This window comes from Carettochelys insculpta, chromosome 9 (genome assembly GCF_033958435.1).
Source record: "Carettochelys insculpta isolate YL-2023 chromosome 9, ASM3395843v1, whole genome shotgun sequence".
Classification (NCBI taxonomy): Eukaryota; Metazoa; Chordata; order Testudines; family Carettochelyidae; genus Carettochelys; species Carettochelys insculpta.
In genome coordinates, this window is record NC_134145.1 from 27,306,062 (window position 1) to 27,322,615 (window position 16,554).

The following is a 16,554-nucleotide window of genomic DNA, read 5'->3' on the forward strand; positions in this document are numbered from 1 at the left end:
CAGAGTGCTGGGGGGAGGCGGGGGGCAGGGGAGCGCGTGGGCCGGCGGCAGGAGCGGAGCTTGTTGCCGCTTGGGCAGGCAGAGCTTCGGGGGCTGGCCAGTCTCTCGACAAGGGCTCGCCAGGCAGCCCCAGGGAGAGGAAAATGGAGCCAGATGTGAAGGAGGGTGGCCGATCATGGCAACAATTGGGGCAGGCTCGGGGGCGGCGGGCAGGTCCTTGCAGGCTGTCTACGCCCTGGGGGAGCAGGCTGAGAGTGGCGTACTGGGGAGTCTGGACGGCCGGAGCTGCCAGAGCCGTGGGGAGAGGGCAGCCGGACTAGGGTGGGCTGGCCGAGCTTTCCTGCCTAAGGGGCCCCGGGGAGAGCAGGGCCGTGGGCCGCCTGCGAGGTTATCCCGGCCTCTAGCCCTGGTGAGGTGGGGGGCGGTGCCTTGGCCGGGCTGACTTGGTAGCTGGGGGTTCAAGAGGAGCCTTGGCCCGTTCGCAGGCAGAGCCGGAGAAGGCTGCAGCTCCCCCTTGCAATGAAAGAAGTAATTCCCGGGGATCCTCCAGCCCTCACCTTTCCCCCAGGGAGGGCTCTGCTCCCAGAGCTGCCAGGCACCCCGAAAAGGAGCCAGCCGGAGCGCCTCTTCCAAAGGAGCCTGCCCGGCTCTAAGTAACAGCAGGAGCCATATGGTTCCAGTTACCGGAGAGCGGCAGCCTTTTCTCGTCTCTTTCTTCGCTCTGCTCCAACATTCTTTCCTGTATATCGAGCCAGCGAGTCTGCTACTCTTCCCTCCCTCCCTGGGTTCGGAGGAGTCACAGCTTGACGGGGGGAGCTCATTCATTTGTCCGTGTATGTGTGGAGCAGGCCCCACCAAGTCTGTTCTCTGCCCAGCTCAAGTGGCGCAGTGCAGAAAGTTGCATCTGTGTAGTAAATAATTACCTGTTGCAGATTTATTTTAACTAAATCTGCTTCATGAAGAGCCAGTCCGCCCAGCCGCGAGTGTATGGAGATAGAGGCTTACAGCTAGTAGTGATAATCCTTCTCAGTTGTAGTATAAGGAGGGTTTTTTTATTATTGTTTTCACATGTGGAAAGCTGGGGCCATCTGGAGACAGAAACAAAGTAAGTGTGTCCCGGAGCATCTTTTAGTAGATCTGGGATTAACAAAAAATAGTACCATGTTATAAATCTAAATTAGTGGTGGTGTTGGAGCGGGGGTGGGGCTGGATATAGTTGTTTTCTCAGAAAGCAAAGAGAGCCAACTGGTGTTCAGGTGTATGTTTTTCTTTGCATAGAAATGTTCTTGCGCTTGATGAAGAATTCAGCAGAACAAATGTTCTGTTTGGTTTCTTCAGACACTCTGATTCACTCCTTTTGTTGCTTGTCACTAAAAGAGGTGCCATTTCACATCATTCTGCACAAATTGTTTGAATTAATGCAAGTGTGAATTCTTACCGTTTGAAGGGGGCTATTACCATATCAAAGGTTTCTTAGCTCCAGCTCAATTGAGAAAATTTCAGCTTGTCTTCCATTTGCTTCCAAGTGGAGGCCCAAAGGGCAGTGGGAATTGTAAAGGGATAAAATGGGGAGGTGGATTTGGGTTATGTTTCTGAACTTTTACTGTTTTGTAATTATGTGAGTGAAAAACACTGCCTGCTGCAGAGCCCTTGCAAACGGCCAGACAATTATTTTCTATTGGTTAATGGTTTGCTCAAGAAAAGGAGTGACCTTTTATGACAGCCACAGTGACATTGCTTCTGGTGTCTCCTGTCTGTTAGTGGGATTTAGAAAGGCTTTTCTACTGGACTCATGCTTTGGGTATGGCCTGTGCATTATGTCATTAGGGGGTCTGAATAGCAAAAGACTTCTAATTACTTCAGAGGAAAATGAAATCTTGAAATAAAAGTCTACTCAGTTCCAAACCTTTGAAGTAAACATACTTAGCTCCTTAATATGTAGACTTGGATAACAGTCTTTCATATGTGTAGTTTAAAAAGTGTTACCATCTATTAAACCATGTACTTAGTTTCATTTTTATCGTATAAACATTTCTAATGTGAAAAATAACAAATCTTTTTGTAATCTGATATAATAATGGGTTACATATGGACTAATAAATTGTGGGGTTTTTTTTGGGGGGGGTGCTTTAAAATAGGTGTGGCAAGGCCTGGGTGTGTCTTGTAGTAGAATATTTACCATTATGTTTTAAATTGGTTTTCAATAACTGTCAAACTTACTCTTCTTTAAATTCATTAAGTACTGTTGTTGTCTCATGTTTGTAGAGCGCTATAGTTTAGGCTACCCTTTCATTATCTTAAAAAAATCAGTATAATAATTTGGCAGACCAAGAGCCAAGCAAAGTCCAGTTATCCTTCAGTAAAGTGGGCTCTTTTCCAGAGAGTCCATGGTTCTTGGAGACTGTACCTTGGTCTCTTTCTTTTCTTTGGCAAAAAATACCTTTGCATCTCCCAGGCAGTTCCAGCTGAATAAAATATTATATATTTTGTGTATTTCTTTAAAAAGTGGTTTTGAATGCTTTGTAGGCTTATGGGTTCTTTACACTTCATAGTGTAAGGAATATGACATGCCTTTATTGTTGTTCCAAAGAGTTCCTTTTCCTTTCCTTTAATGCAGTAACTGAGCTGCATGGAATAACTCTTGAAGAAAACTTTAGTTAATTATGTAGTTTATTTAGACTTCTATTACCCTTAAATGGATGACATTTCAGTATTTTGTAGATAGATGCGTTTTAGTGTCCTAAAATTGTGTGTAATTACTTTGAGGTAATTTTCAGCAGTTTATTTGCCTAATGCCTTCAGCTGTCTAAAGTGTACCTTTTGGTGGCATAAACGGAACATATTGATGTAATTGCCATTATTGCACTTAAGTTGCTGCTAACTAGTCTGCTTTCAATGCAGAGTGCTATAAAGAAAGCACATTATCCTTATCGCTATTTGGGATAATCTAAAAATTGTCTTGAAAATGTTGCACTTCAGTTTATGTGATGGTGATCCCAAATTTGATAAATCTCTGAAGATATAAATTGTAGTGGAAGGGAGATTTTGAACATTCAGATGACAAAATTGGACCACTAAAAGAAAAATTAATGTGCAGCAGCAGCATTTCAGCTGCCATTTTCAATCACTGTGGGTTTCTGTGTGTTGGCAACAGAAAAGGAACATAGACATTCAGATAGTTGTGGGAGTTGGTGGTTGGGGAAATCAGGATATTGAATCGTGGGGTAGAACAAACCAATTACTTCAGCTTTTGATTTGACAGCGTCCAATAAACATTTTTTTTTTGGGCTTCTGGCTCCCCTGCTCATTAATAGACCAACATCAAAGCAAGCAACCCAACTTCCAAATGTTATAAAAACTAATGTAAAGATACAGATCTTACATGCAGTCTTGCAGGTCTTAATTTAAGACAAGCAGTTGGAGTTTTTATTGCAGCAATTTTCACAATCAGCAGAGACATTAACACCAGGCTTCTGGGTGTTTCCTTCCTTGCAATAAGCATGAGGACAGCTTTAAAAACCAAAGTTTGTTCATTAGTTAGCTTCTGAAGTGATCGAATGAGGACGTTCTCCATGTTTTATCTGTCTCTTTTATAGGTTTTAATACTTTCAGTCAGGAATGGGGATTATTCAGAGGATATTCCTTAGGTTTGTATTTTTAAAAGATACTTATTAAACATGAGATTTTGTTTCTGAAAAATGTGATAGTTCAAAGTGAGTCTCTATTTGACTAAGGTTAGAATATCTATTTGCCATACATTTGGTGTAAATCCAAGTTGGGCAAACATTTTTATTTTAAATAAATCTAGCTGTTAATGTTAAGCATGACACATAGGGAAATGTACAGAATTGGGAAAAATCAGAGAATAAAGTATGAAAATGATTTTTTAAAGGAAACTTTTACCTAAAAATTGATCTGATGCCGTTACCTAATAGCTTTGCTCACATCACTTCCATGTAGTGTTTTTGACTTTTTTTCTGAAAAATTTTGAAGATTTTTTTTTCTTAGTGTAATTGCTGGTAAAGATGATTTTACCAATAATCCTAGTAATTTAAAAATTTTTAAAAATAATTGCAATACATTTTCTTGGGCCTGCTGTGTTTTCCAATGGGAAGTATATGAGGATGACAGATAAGAGCTTGAAGTAGCTATTAATGATCTTACCAGGTGAAACACAAGAGAGGAAGTTAATCTATGTCTGGCAGATAATTAAAATAATATTCATGCACAGGTAGACAAGCAGTCGGTCATAAGACACCATATTTTTTGAAAACTTTAGTGAAACTATAATTAATCGTGTTACTTAGATGTCATTTTTTTTAAACCTTTCGTAGGACTGATACGTTTGTGATGCAAACGTATAGCATGATAGAGAAAAAATATTCTGCTGAAGTATTAATTTGCAGCTGTGAACAATTTTTTTTGAATTTTTTTTAAAGACCTGAATTTGAAAAACCTAAAAAAGTTTAAACAAATGCATTATTGTAATTTATTGTAAGGGAGTGTTGGGATAACTGGAGAAGCAAAATGCTATGTGAAGGCCATTCTCAGTACTTGTAACAATGCTTCGAGAACAAGAAGTCTTGTGGCTACAGACTAACACAGCTTCCTCACTGATATTTAACAAAGCTGTTTCATATTTAAATAGGCTTCAAATATAATTTCAATTGGTTTTCAGCAGCTCTTACAATAAGAATAGCAGATGGTGCTAGGGGGATATGTATAGCTTTTGGTATTATTTGAATACATATGTAAGAAGTGGTATGTTCAATCTTTGGTTAATGAACATACCTACTTAAATCTGTCCAGTAAAAAGATTAATTCAAAGACTTGTCAGTCTTTAAGGCCGTGCTCAATTACCACATTTTCTTGAAGCTCCACTTTTCCACCTGTCAGTGTGTGAAAAACAAGGTTCCAATATTTTGGAGTTGAGTGGTATATTCTGCTTACTTGCTAGTAATTTAAGTTGTGAAAATGCACTGCTTAATGAACATTACAACCAATATGACCTGCTTATGATACAAACTGATAATTTAAAAATAGTTCTTACAGAAAAACGCCCTTGATCAGATTCTGCATTATAACACAGCCCAGGCTATGGCTCATTATCTTAAATTGAGTAGTTTTATGGGACTTTGAAGAAATTATATAATTTTCATGTGTTGTGATTTCTTTCTTGTTTGGTTTTCATCAGTCATTATTGCTATGATTCAACTTACACAAGCCTGTTATTTACCAAAAATTATTTAGAAAGGCATAATAATCAAGAGCTTTGTACACTGACTGAAGCAAACACAATGCTTAACTCCTGCAGGTAAAGTACAGCCTACTGCAAAACATTTATTGATTGCTTTTGTGGCACAAAGCAAGCTTAAATATAATTTATTTAATTTCAACAAAATGCAGTTTTATGAAGGAATATATTTTATCGTTTTAGAAGATTTTTGTGTGTCATGTACTGGTAAGTGAAATCCATCATATTATTAGTAAGAGTCTGTACACTTAAAAGAGCAGCTAAAAGGTGTAGGGTGGGATGGGGAAATCAGTTTAAACTGAAAAATACTAGAAATGAGTAACTTGATCAGTAGGAATTTGCAAGCAGTGTCTAAATTGCTTAATACAATAAAAAGTTACCATGTTTCATGTACAGTAAGAATATAGAGTACACACCATATCTGTTTTTTGACTGTTCCTTTGTGTCATGTAATCATTTCTATTTTTTGTACAGTAGCAATTGCAGATAAATTCGGAGTCTGACTATAACTTTCCATAATAGAGGGAATAATACTAAAAGAAGTAGTATTTTTAATGTAAGTGATGCCGGCTAGTTATTTCTCCTCTCTAGCTTGTTGTCTTTAAATACCTTAGGAGACACTTCCGATTTAAATGCAAATAATAAAACTGTGATATCGGAGTGACACCAACAGTGTCCATATTCCTGTTTGTAATGTAAAAAGTCTTGGCTCATTCTCTACTGTAACAAAAAAAATCATTGTTACTGAAAATAAAACATTTTTTATGGCATATATAAGGTTGACATTGGCATTTTATCTTGAGTCCTTACATAAAAAGTATGAACTGGAATTTTTGTATCCAAAAAATCTGTTGCAGTCTAGACTTCCTAGTATTTAAATGGATGCTTGCTGGAGTCTGGTCTTGCATCATTCAGTCACCAGAACTGATTTTGCTACCAGAATGGGTAATGTACATGTACACGTACATACATATCTCATAGAACTGGAAGGGACGTCGGAGAGGCCAGTCCTTTACCCTCCCAGCAGGACCAAGCAATGCTGACAGGTTTTTTTTTTTTTCCTTAAAAAATCTGTTTATCCCAGACCACTAAATGACCCCTCCTTAAGGGTTGAACTCCCAACCATTTGTGGGTCACGAAGTCAGTTTACTGGAATTTCTGAGGAAAGTGATTAAAAAGAGAAGACAAACGTCATTATGAACAGAGGTGTTTTTTTTTAATCAGACTCCTGAGTTAGGGTAAGATTTAGGTGTGTTTTAACTAGGATGAAGTGTCTCCCTCTACAGAGAACAGTATTAATTATGGTATGAAAAGGGAGTGTGTGTGTTGTGGAAAATGGAGGTCTTTCTTAGTTTTGTCATTGTTTTTTTCCAATGAGGAGTACATTATAAATACTAAAATTCACACAGGAAACTCTGTATTTCCATAACGTGAGAGCTTCAAAGAACTCTATTTAAAATCACTAAACCTTTTCCAGGGTCCTTTTAGTGGTGTGACGTTTAAAATGTGTTGTGTTCCTTTTTTAATTTCGTGTACATTACAATTATTCATGAAAGTGCTTGCATCCATTTTACTGTGTTAACATGACAAAGTCTGTCTCTGCTAGGTTTCTTGCAGCATGAAACCCCTCTGAAAATAATTTTTTTAAGCAGATCTTGCCCACTATCTCTGTCCCACCTTAGCTGCCATAAATATGTAATGTGGCATGGCATAATTGCCTACAGATCTTTCTTGTGCTCAGGTTGTCACACTGGAAGAGAATAAGGGCAGCAGGAACAACACAGAGGGGTTTTACAGTGATTCTGTATGTGTTTTTAAATGTTGCATTTTGATTGTTGCTTGCCCTGATTAGCAACAAATGCTAAGCCATGTAGAAGCCAAAACAGTAGTTTTAGGATTTTTTTTTTTTATTGCATGGGCAAGATTTTAGACGCTGACTTCTAAGATAATACAGAGTAAAAGATGTCTAATATTTTGACACTGAACTGGGATTGTCATTCTTCATAAAGAAGGAAAGATGTTCTGTTATTTGTTGGCTTTTAAAAGAAGGGATAGTTTAAAATGTCCTGCAACATCAAAATCTATAGTGTTTTTTTTAATAAAAATATATATTTGAGTGGATATGTTTTTTGCTCTTTTTTTCCTCAGATAAGAGTCAAAGTAACTTGCTGTGTGTGACTTGTGCTTTTTCAAAAACTATTTTTCATATATTTGATTGCTTCTAGATGTGATAGAGTACTCCTAATTTAGACAGGTTTCTTTCTTTGTGTCTTCTGTTGGTATTTTCATATCAGTCAATATCTATCTTAAACTGGATAATGCTCTGAATCTAGCACTCGTTATTGTCAAAAATTGTTCCTGGCAGCTTGGGGTGGGGATGACTGACCTTGTTTGAGACTTTAGTACTTGGTTTGTAGTTGGTGGGATTTTGTGGGCATGGACAGTCTTACATCCAAACTTAGATTGCAGAATACTACCTTTTCCACCACCTTTTTTTCTTTCTTTGCTGCCATAAATATATAATATGCTATTGACATAACTGCCCTCTTCAGTTTTAAGTGATTGATTAATATCAGTTCTGGAAAAAAATTGATTTTTTAAAATGACCATTTCAGTGGTTGCTTTTGCATTCCAGAAGATAGGTCTAATTTCTTTGGCAAGCTCATGCCTCCGGGTTACATGATGGAACATGATCATGCAAAACTGACTTAGCCGTGTTTTACCTATTTTTGCTGTCTTCTAACTTTGGAAAGATTTTCTGTTTGAACTTGTTGATTAGAAAGATTTGTATTCGGAACATGGGAGGTGACATAGGTCTTCAGTCCGAACAAATAATACAGCTCCTAAAAGATCTGTTCTCATTTTTTTTGTTTGGTAGATTTTTACCTGTAGATGTCAGAAGACTGAGCTTTAGGTCTAGTGGAAGTATTTCTAAGGATGGACTGGCAAGGCCTGTTTCACCTCTCACTTATTCTGGCAATTGTTTAAGGTGAGGGTTAGCAAAGATTTTACACTGGGCCTTCCTTTTTGTGCCTGCAATTAGCTACCCCCCTCCTGCCCCCAACTTATCTAATGTAATCCAAACCAGTGGAAATTTTGGTTACGTTCACGTAAAAAAAAACCCCTTTCAGCATGTATAAGAAAATAACTATATAGAATGTTTAGTGTTGTTAATTGGTATATAAATGTGAGTACACACACACGAAAACAGTAGCATATTTCAACATTTTTAATAAGATGAATGAGCCTGACACCCAGCAGCTGATCGTGCTGCGTCCTCCCTACAAAATTTCACACCCCCCCCAGAGATTGCGCCCCCCCCCCCTTTCACTTTGCACATCCCAGATCTAGGGGAACTGGATTTCTATTTAAATCTTTGGAGCTGTACTAATGTAAAACTTTTGTAAGTGAGCAAAGTATTAATGTTCTGGTTTGTTCCTGGCCAGATTGGTTAAGTTGAGAAAAGGGAAAGGATAGCAATAAATAATATAATATAGAGGATACAGGAATTTGAAAGAGCGAATTTTGAGAAAGAAAAACAATATAATGCCTCCCACTCACCTTATAATCCATAATCTTTTTGGATACTTGCAGAGATCTTTATTGTGTTGAGATCTCTTCCCAGTGCCACTTTGCTCTGCTTTCTCCATTCTTTAATACCTGATAATGATAGGTTGTAGATCCAGCCGCTAAAAACTTCTTGCCACAGGAGGGAGCTCAGCATGTGCCAGCCATTGTCTAGAAGTGGGTATCCAAAATTTGCCATTTTCTGTGCCTTGTAAGCACTATACCCATACTAGAATGTCTTCTAAATATGTGTTTTCTGGGCTCATTTTGTTTGGTTTTTAATGTGAATTGATACTGAAGGCACTGCAGGCTGTATTTTTAGTTTAGTTTTTTTTTTTTTTTTTTTTTTTAGAGAGGACCGATGGTTAAGTGCTATGTGCACTAGGCTAGGACTTGAGAAGCGTGGCGTTACGTCCTTGCTCCACCACAGGCCAACGTGACCATGGATGTGATGGCAAGTCACTTAGCCCTCTCTGTGCCTCAGTACCCCATCTGTTAAAGTGAGGTTGATAGCACTGCCCTCCCTCACAGGGAAGATGTGATGATAAATACATGAAAGCTTGTGTTGTGCTTCAGGGTCTGTCTACTGTTAAGGAGTGCTTTATAAGAGCTAGGTATTATATTTATTTTTTCAGCAAGACCAGTCAATGTAGGGTCAAATCCCTCCTGCCTTAAATGTCACTACTTGCAGGGCTTGGTCCTGAGAAGAAAGATAGCTTTACTCACTCTCTAATTCTTTCCTTCCATGGTAGAAAATACATTAACATTGCTGCCGTACTGAGGTCTTTGTAGTTGTTTGAGACTGAGTGCCGGAAAGTCTTTCATGGAGGATTTCTTCTGTTTACGTTGAAAAGATTTTATTAAGAAAGTTCACATTGCATATGTTCTGAAGAATAAAAGACATTTCAAGCAAAGGAAAATGCTGATTGCTTTTTATTGGCGTTCCAATCTTCAGTCGAATGAAAACTGGTTGTAAAAAAGATGATTGCTTCCATAAATATTTTACCAATTACTATAGACTTAAGTTCTACTCAACCATTTTAAAATTAACATATCTATGTTCAACCTAATTGATTTTAAACTTGGCGGAGATACCTATCTCAAAGTGGCATATAGGGTCTTATCTTCTGCAGTAAATGCAGCCACAATGCTGCGGTTTGTTTGTTTTTAAGTTTGGGAGATACACCAGATAGGCTGGATGTGTATCTTGTTTTGGGTGGTCTGTCATTTTGGGTTAACTTTGTGTAAACAGAATAGCGTTTTTCCTTACCCTGAAAGCATTGAGATGACTTTGAAAAAGAAGTCTGTGTATCTTGAATATCGAGGACTAAAACAACTATGCTGAAGGGCAGGAATAATCCTGTAGAGCAGGCTACAGTATTTTAAGGGTTTCTTCTCCTGAAGCTGTTGGAATCAGGTAGCTGTTAAGAAAAAGATATTTGGGGGCTGGTGACCAATTTTCTTTTTTTTTTCTTTTTTCTGGCTACTACCCAGATTTTTCACACATTTTTGCTAACCCAACTTGTTACCTGCAGAGGGAGCTTGTATATGAGATAATCAACATAATCAAGGCATTGAGGGCTGAATGTTTCCAGTAAATACAATTTCATTTCACTGAGCACTCTATCATAATCATGCAGTGCAGAAAGAAAGCTTGTTTAAAGGATTTTCCATCACTAGCAGAGATGACAATAGGAAAAGAAGTAATAAGTCAAGAAGTCAACATTTACAAAGTAATTGTTTTGGACTTAAGAGAAGTCCCTTTATTTTGTTACTGGAAATGGGGGCGGGGGGCGGGGAATTGCAGGAAACAATTTACTTGCACGTCACATTGATATTTTTATTCTATTTATAATGGTCACAAAAAGACTTGGGAAGCAAAATACAGCAAATTCATTAGTTGCATAAACAGTCTCTTCTGTTTCAAATAAACGTCCTGTGGATGTCAGAAGGACAACAGTATTTGGAGGACCTACGAAAGTGCCTGTTCAGAATCTAAGCAGAAAACATTACATCTTTTCCATTTAAATGTTAATTATAATTGGCCTGTTAAGAGATCAAGTTTCTTTTAATTTTTGTGATAACGTTAGTGAGTTTCATAATTATATCGTTTACAGATTAGTGCAGTGGTATTTAAACAGAACAACTAGCGGTTAAGAATCAGCATTAAGATTTCTAGAAAACCACCCTCTTAGTACATGCAGAAGAATGCTGAATTATGAGAATATTTGTAAATAAAGAACATTTCTTGTAAGAACCTGAAATGCTCACATTTGAAACAATGAATGAAATGATCAGTTAGTACTGGTTTCAGTATTTTCATTGTAAATTTCTGGACATTGAAATGATGATCCTTCAGAAAAGCTAAGACCTGTTCAGTGAAGAAAACAATTAATTTTAATACTGCTTTAGTTGCTGAGCAAGAAACACAATGGGTGAAATTTAAATAAATTCTGAACTATTTAGCTCTGGAAAAGGATGGCAATCACTTTTCATTTCAAATATTTCAGTAAGTTTGTAAGCTATTTGCCGTTATACTGTTATGAGATAAACCATTATGCATAGTTGCACATTCCATAAAACAGAAATAGCACTCCATAACGTACTCCCTTGTAATAAATCTTCCAAGAAAATTGGTTTGAGAGTTGATTTTTTTTTTTCATCATAGCACTGTAAACTTAATACATATACGGGCAGTGGAATACAGTCTTACGGTTGCATTTTGGATTGAAACACCTAGTAAGGGTTTACGACATCTAACAGAGCACTATCTCAGTGCCAATATATTATTTATAGTGGCTAATCCTTGCTAATGTGAAAAGTCAGCTTGTTATTGTAACACCAAATGGCCTTCTAAGTAGGGAAACAGTTAAGTAGATCTGCTATAATAGGTTGTTGTCTAATAAAGAGATTTATGGTATTGGCAAGGGCTATTGTATAGGTATTACCCTCTCACAGCATGATCATGTATTATCTTAACAACTCAGTGCCACGTTTATGTGGAGCATTTTCATAACGGGGTAAGAATATTAGCCACAGCAATTACACTCCAATAGGATTATGGTGCTGAGATTCACAGAAAAATATATAAATACCGTCTTTTATAGACATTTTGATAGGTAATGGTGGTTGAAAAGTTGCATCCTGATTTGCTTGTGAAAATGTATTAGCTTATGATGAAGAGAGAGTGGTTTCTTAAATTAATCTTCATGTGGAATAATGGGCAGGCAATAAAAGTAATCTGTTTCCGCACAGTGTGCTTCTTCTCTGTGAGGTAAGGATTACTCAGAAATTCAGCCCAGAGACGATTGTTCCACAAAATACAATAAGTTTGAGAGGGTGCATCTAACTTCAATTTGGGTATGGGGATAATACTGCTAGGATTAAGTTCTGCTCTTGCATTTTTACGAATTTGAAGGTAGGACAATGATGTTTTTAAAATGTTATGTTGAAATCCTTTTATGTAGTTCTTACTTGCAAGAAATAATCTTACTCAGTTTTAGCTTTAGCATGAAACAAATTTATGTTTTACCTTCCGTTGTCTCTACTTGCCAGGTACATTCTTCTGAAGACAAGTCAGTTAAGTAAGTAAGTAACATCAGCTATCACACTTTTGAACTAGCTACAAGTTTATATTGTTTTGAAATCTGGTGTAGGAATCATTTAAAGAATGAAAAGTAATGAAAGCCAATGAATATAGTGTTTTGAAGTTTTTCTCTTTGGATGGTTTTCAAGATGTTGCCTACTTTTTAATATTTTATACCTCCTCACTTATTCCTCTCCCTGTCCTTCTTCCCCAAAAGGACACAATGCGGGAAGCAAAGTACCATGATTAACATTTAATCAAACTAATTACATGTTATCAATGGAAGATACTTAGTGGAATGATAGCTCAAAATAAGGTCCTGTTGTAAATTAGATTTACCCGAACCTGAAAGACAATAATACAAATTACAAATAAAATTACTGTAACAGCAATGAAGGGTCCTGTGGCACCTTACAGACTAACAGAAAAGTTTTGAGCATGAGCTTTCGTGAGCACAGACTCACTTTATCAGATACCAGCATCTGATGAAGTGAGTCTGTGCTTACGAAAGCTCATGCTCAAAACTTTTCTGTTAGTCTGTAAGGTGCCACAGGACCCTTCGTTGCTGTTACAGATCCAGACTAACACAGCTCCCCCTCCGATAAATAAAATTACTGTAGATTTTAAGATGATGGTTTCAAATATAAATTGAGTAAGGAGAAGACCTGTATCTAAGATACAATTTGAAAAACAATGAACACACACACACGAGAAAACAAAAACGTTTCTTGCTTTCCCTGAGTACATTTGTGATGCGTCTTAATTAGGTTTTTCAAATTAAGGAAATTTACTCACTTCTGTTTTCATTACTGAAAAGCCTTCCAACAAATATGTATATATTTTACATGAACACAACTAAATTATTGCTTGAAAATGTATGTGAATGCAGTACCATGAATTTTTATTTAAATAGGGGAGGGGAAAAAAAAGAATACTGACAAATTTGTGGTCACAGAATTTATATCACTAATTGACTACTGGTAATTAGAAAAAACACCGAGTGACAGTTTTTTTTCTTTCTTAAACATATAATGCAAAGTAGTGTTGCTAGCGTAGCTAATGTACCGATATGGTTTCGTGACTAACATCCATCTGCTCAGGATTTAAAATATAGATTATTAAAAATTTATTTTTAGTTATTTCGATCACTGGATTGTAATCAGTAATTCATTTGTCTTCTATATGGGTAGAACAGAATATTAAGAGGCTCTGTCATTTTGGATTTTTCATGTAGAATAAGAATTATGAGCTAAGAATATATTTTGTTTTAGAAAACATCAGTAGGTATGTGGACTGTTGTGACATTTGTCTGTATTGTACTTTGGGGCAGGATTGCAACTTCGTGTAAAAATCAAAGGCGCAAATCCTATACATTGCCTTTGTGGAGCTCCTACTGATTTAACTGAAAGAGAGCCAGACTTTTATTGTTGTGGACAACACTTGGTTAATAGTAATTAACTAAGAATAAAGCTGACACTCAGAAAAAAATGAAAAGTAAAAGTAGTGGAAAGAAACCTAAAATCCATCATAAATCGCAACAGAGTGAATTAAAAGCTCTGATGTTGGTCACCATGGAAAACCATCACTTCAAAAATTGAGTTTATAGCTTTTGGTCATAATGGAAGGATCAAGAAGGTTAACTGTATATTAATCCATTCATTATCCACTTACATGTTTCATGTTTCAGTAAATACAACCTTTTAGATGCTTTAAGACAACAAATTTATAGCATGTGATGTATATGCAATAGTATTTAAGTGCTGAATCCTTAAATTTTTACTTATAACCGTGGAATAAAAAATATTATTTTCAGCACAGATTTAGGTTTTTATTTGCCTGTAAGCATAACATTCTATACTGAATACTTCTATTAAAATGAATATTCTCCTGTTACACAAGACAGTAAATCAAAACATGTCTATTTTTATCATTTCACTAGAAATGTGCATTAAAAATGGAGTTACTCTAGCAAATCACAGTTAACTGCCTATGGAGAACATTCATAAGTAGAAAGAAGATTTAGTTTTTCATTTTTCTAGTGTTTTGAAGAACAGATCTGTTGCAATGAAAATAAAACTCATATTTGGCAAATGGAATGTAAGTGACCACTACCTATTGGCTCATGAGTGAAAAATCCACAATGTAGCATAAAGCTAAGCATTGAGCGTTAGAAATACACCTATGAATGAAATTCTTCATTTTTAACTCTCATCTGCAGAGGATTTAAATATTTCTGCTACTCATTAAGGTAGTATTTTGTTAGTACGAAGTTGCAAAGCGTGTTGCTGTTTCTCATACTGATAAATATCAGCATATACAACAATAAATTTGTAAATTATATGATGGCATAATTTTTATATAATGCTGTGATTTACAGGAAGGTTATCCTCTTGTATGCTACTTGATTATTGGTTAACTGTGTGTGTGTGTTTTTAATATCGTTTCTTAATGTTCACTGCGTGGAATTTTATTACTTTGGCTTCTGCTTGGTTGTCAGGCCATCATATAGTGCTTGTTCTCGTAACATTCATTTCACCTGAATGTTACACAAATTAAAAATTAGTACTGCATCTAAAAGTACTGCATGCATTTTTGTTTGATATGATTTTCATTTTGGAAACAACTGGTGATTGGAGAAAAAGTTCTACAGTCTACTAGGCTAAGTAAAAAATAATCAGTAAGTCAAGTTAGAAGTTAAAATTTTACATTAGGTTTGGTAGAAAATGTTTTAAATCTGCATTTGATTAAACTTATGTGGAAATCAGTTTAGAGTTTATTTGGTGCAGTTAAAGAAAATGTCATCCTTAAATTCGATGCAGTAGAATTTTTATTGTTCACTCTCACATCTTCTTAAAACCTTTTCTAATGATTTGTAAATATTTACTGTGTTATAATTTGAATTTTGTTTTTTTGCATATTGTTTTAAAAATTCACAGGTCTTGGTTTTTTGCTGATACTCTACATGATCAGAAAAAAAAGCATATGTCTAAGTACCACATCTCCATCCCTAATTAGTTCATATAATCTACTTTGTATTTTTTTTTTTTTTGTATTTGAGGAATATTCATGTCAAAGTTATCTAAGAAAATGTGGTTGTAGGGTGGTTACTTAGGCTGTGTCTACACTAGAGCAATCTGTCGACAGAAGTTACTGTCTGAACAAAACTTCTGTCAACATACTGTGGCCAGACTGCAAAGTGGATTGAAAGAGTCATCCACACTGTTGACAGGAGCAGCCAGACTGCTCAGCTGCTTTCTTGACAGAACAGCCAACTGGAAGCACAACACACAGGGCTGCCCAGTGTCCTGGATGCCTTTCCTGTCATCAGAAGGCCCTCCTGGAATGTCCAAACTGGCTTTTGTCAACAGATCTGTCAACAGAGACGTTCTGCCTCGAGGAGGAGAAGCAGAACGCTGTAGACAGAAGTGCTGCATTCTGCCAATTTACTGTCGACAGAATGCCTTGGTAATGTGGATGCTCCACAAGTTTTGTTGACAAAAGTGGCTAGTGGAGACATAGCCTTTGCGAAAACCTATTCAAGTGGTGGTGTCCAAGTGGGTGCTATTGTTTGCTGTCTTCTGAAGAAATAAAAATTCAAATTTATTCCTGTGGCTTTGGAGTTTGATTGTGACTCATAAATGGTGCAAAGAGGGTATAAAATAAAGACTCTTGGCCCATATATTGATTGCTATTAATTAGAGAAAGGACAATAAAATCTTAAAATTCAGAAATAAATTGTAAATGGCTTGGTGGTCTTCCGCTTGTTACCCTTCCCTTTCTTGACTCTTTATACCACTGAAACATAATTTGTGGGAATGAGAAAAAAGTAACTTGGCATGGTATAGGTTGCCACAATAGAAATGCCTATTAATTCAGAAGGCAGCAAACCATAGCACCCACGTGGACAACACTTGAATAGCTTTTCTTGAAGGCTACATCTCCACTGGCATTTAATTAAATAGCAGTATTAAGTAGGAAACTTCTGAGTGTCTGCACGTAAACTGAGTTCATTTGAAAATCATATTGGGACATAAAGGTATTGGGCTTTATCCTGCACTTAAGGAAAACTCGTGGCTTGCTAGTCTGCAGACTGCCATAACCCTTGACTAAACTTTTGGTATAGAGCAACAAATGGGCTAGATGTCGA

General features: G+C 36.7%; 1 protein-coding gene across 14 annotated transcripts in view; it reads left to right on the top strand.

Annotated features, from left to right (window-relative positions):
- ADGRL2 (adhesion G protein-coupled receptor L2) overlaps positions 1–16,554 on the top strand; it is a 530,684-nt gene that overhangs the window by 317,228 nt on the left and 196,902 nt on the right. The window contains exon 1 of one of the 14 annotated variants that reach the window (XM_075002836.1): positions 873–1,105. The exons of the other annotated variants lie outside the window; for them this stretch is intronic. The gene's annotated coding sequence lies outside the window, so the exon portion shown is untranslated. Of the gene's footprint in view, positions 1–872; positions 1,106–16,554 lie in introns of those variants that run through there. 14 annotated transcript variants of the gene reach the window in all.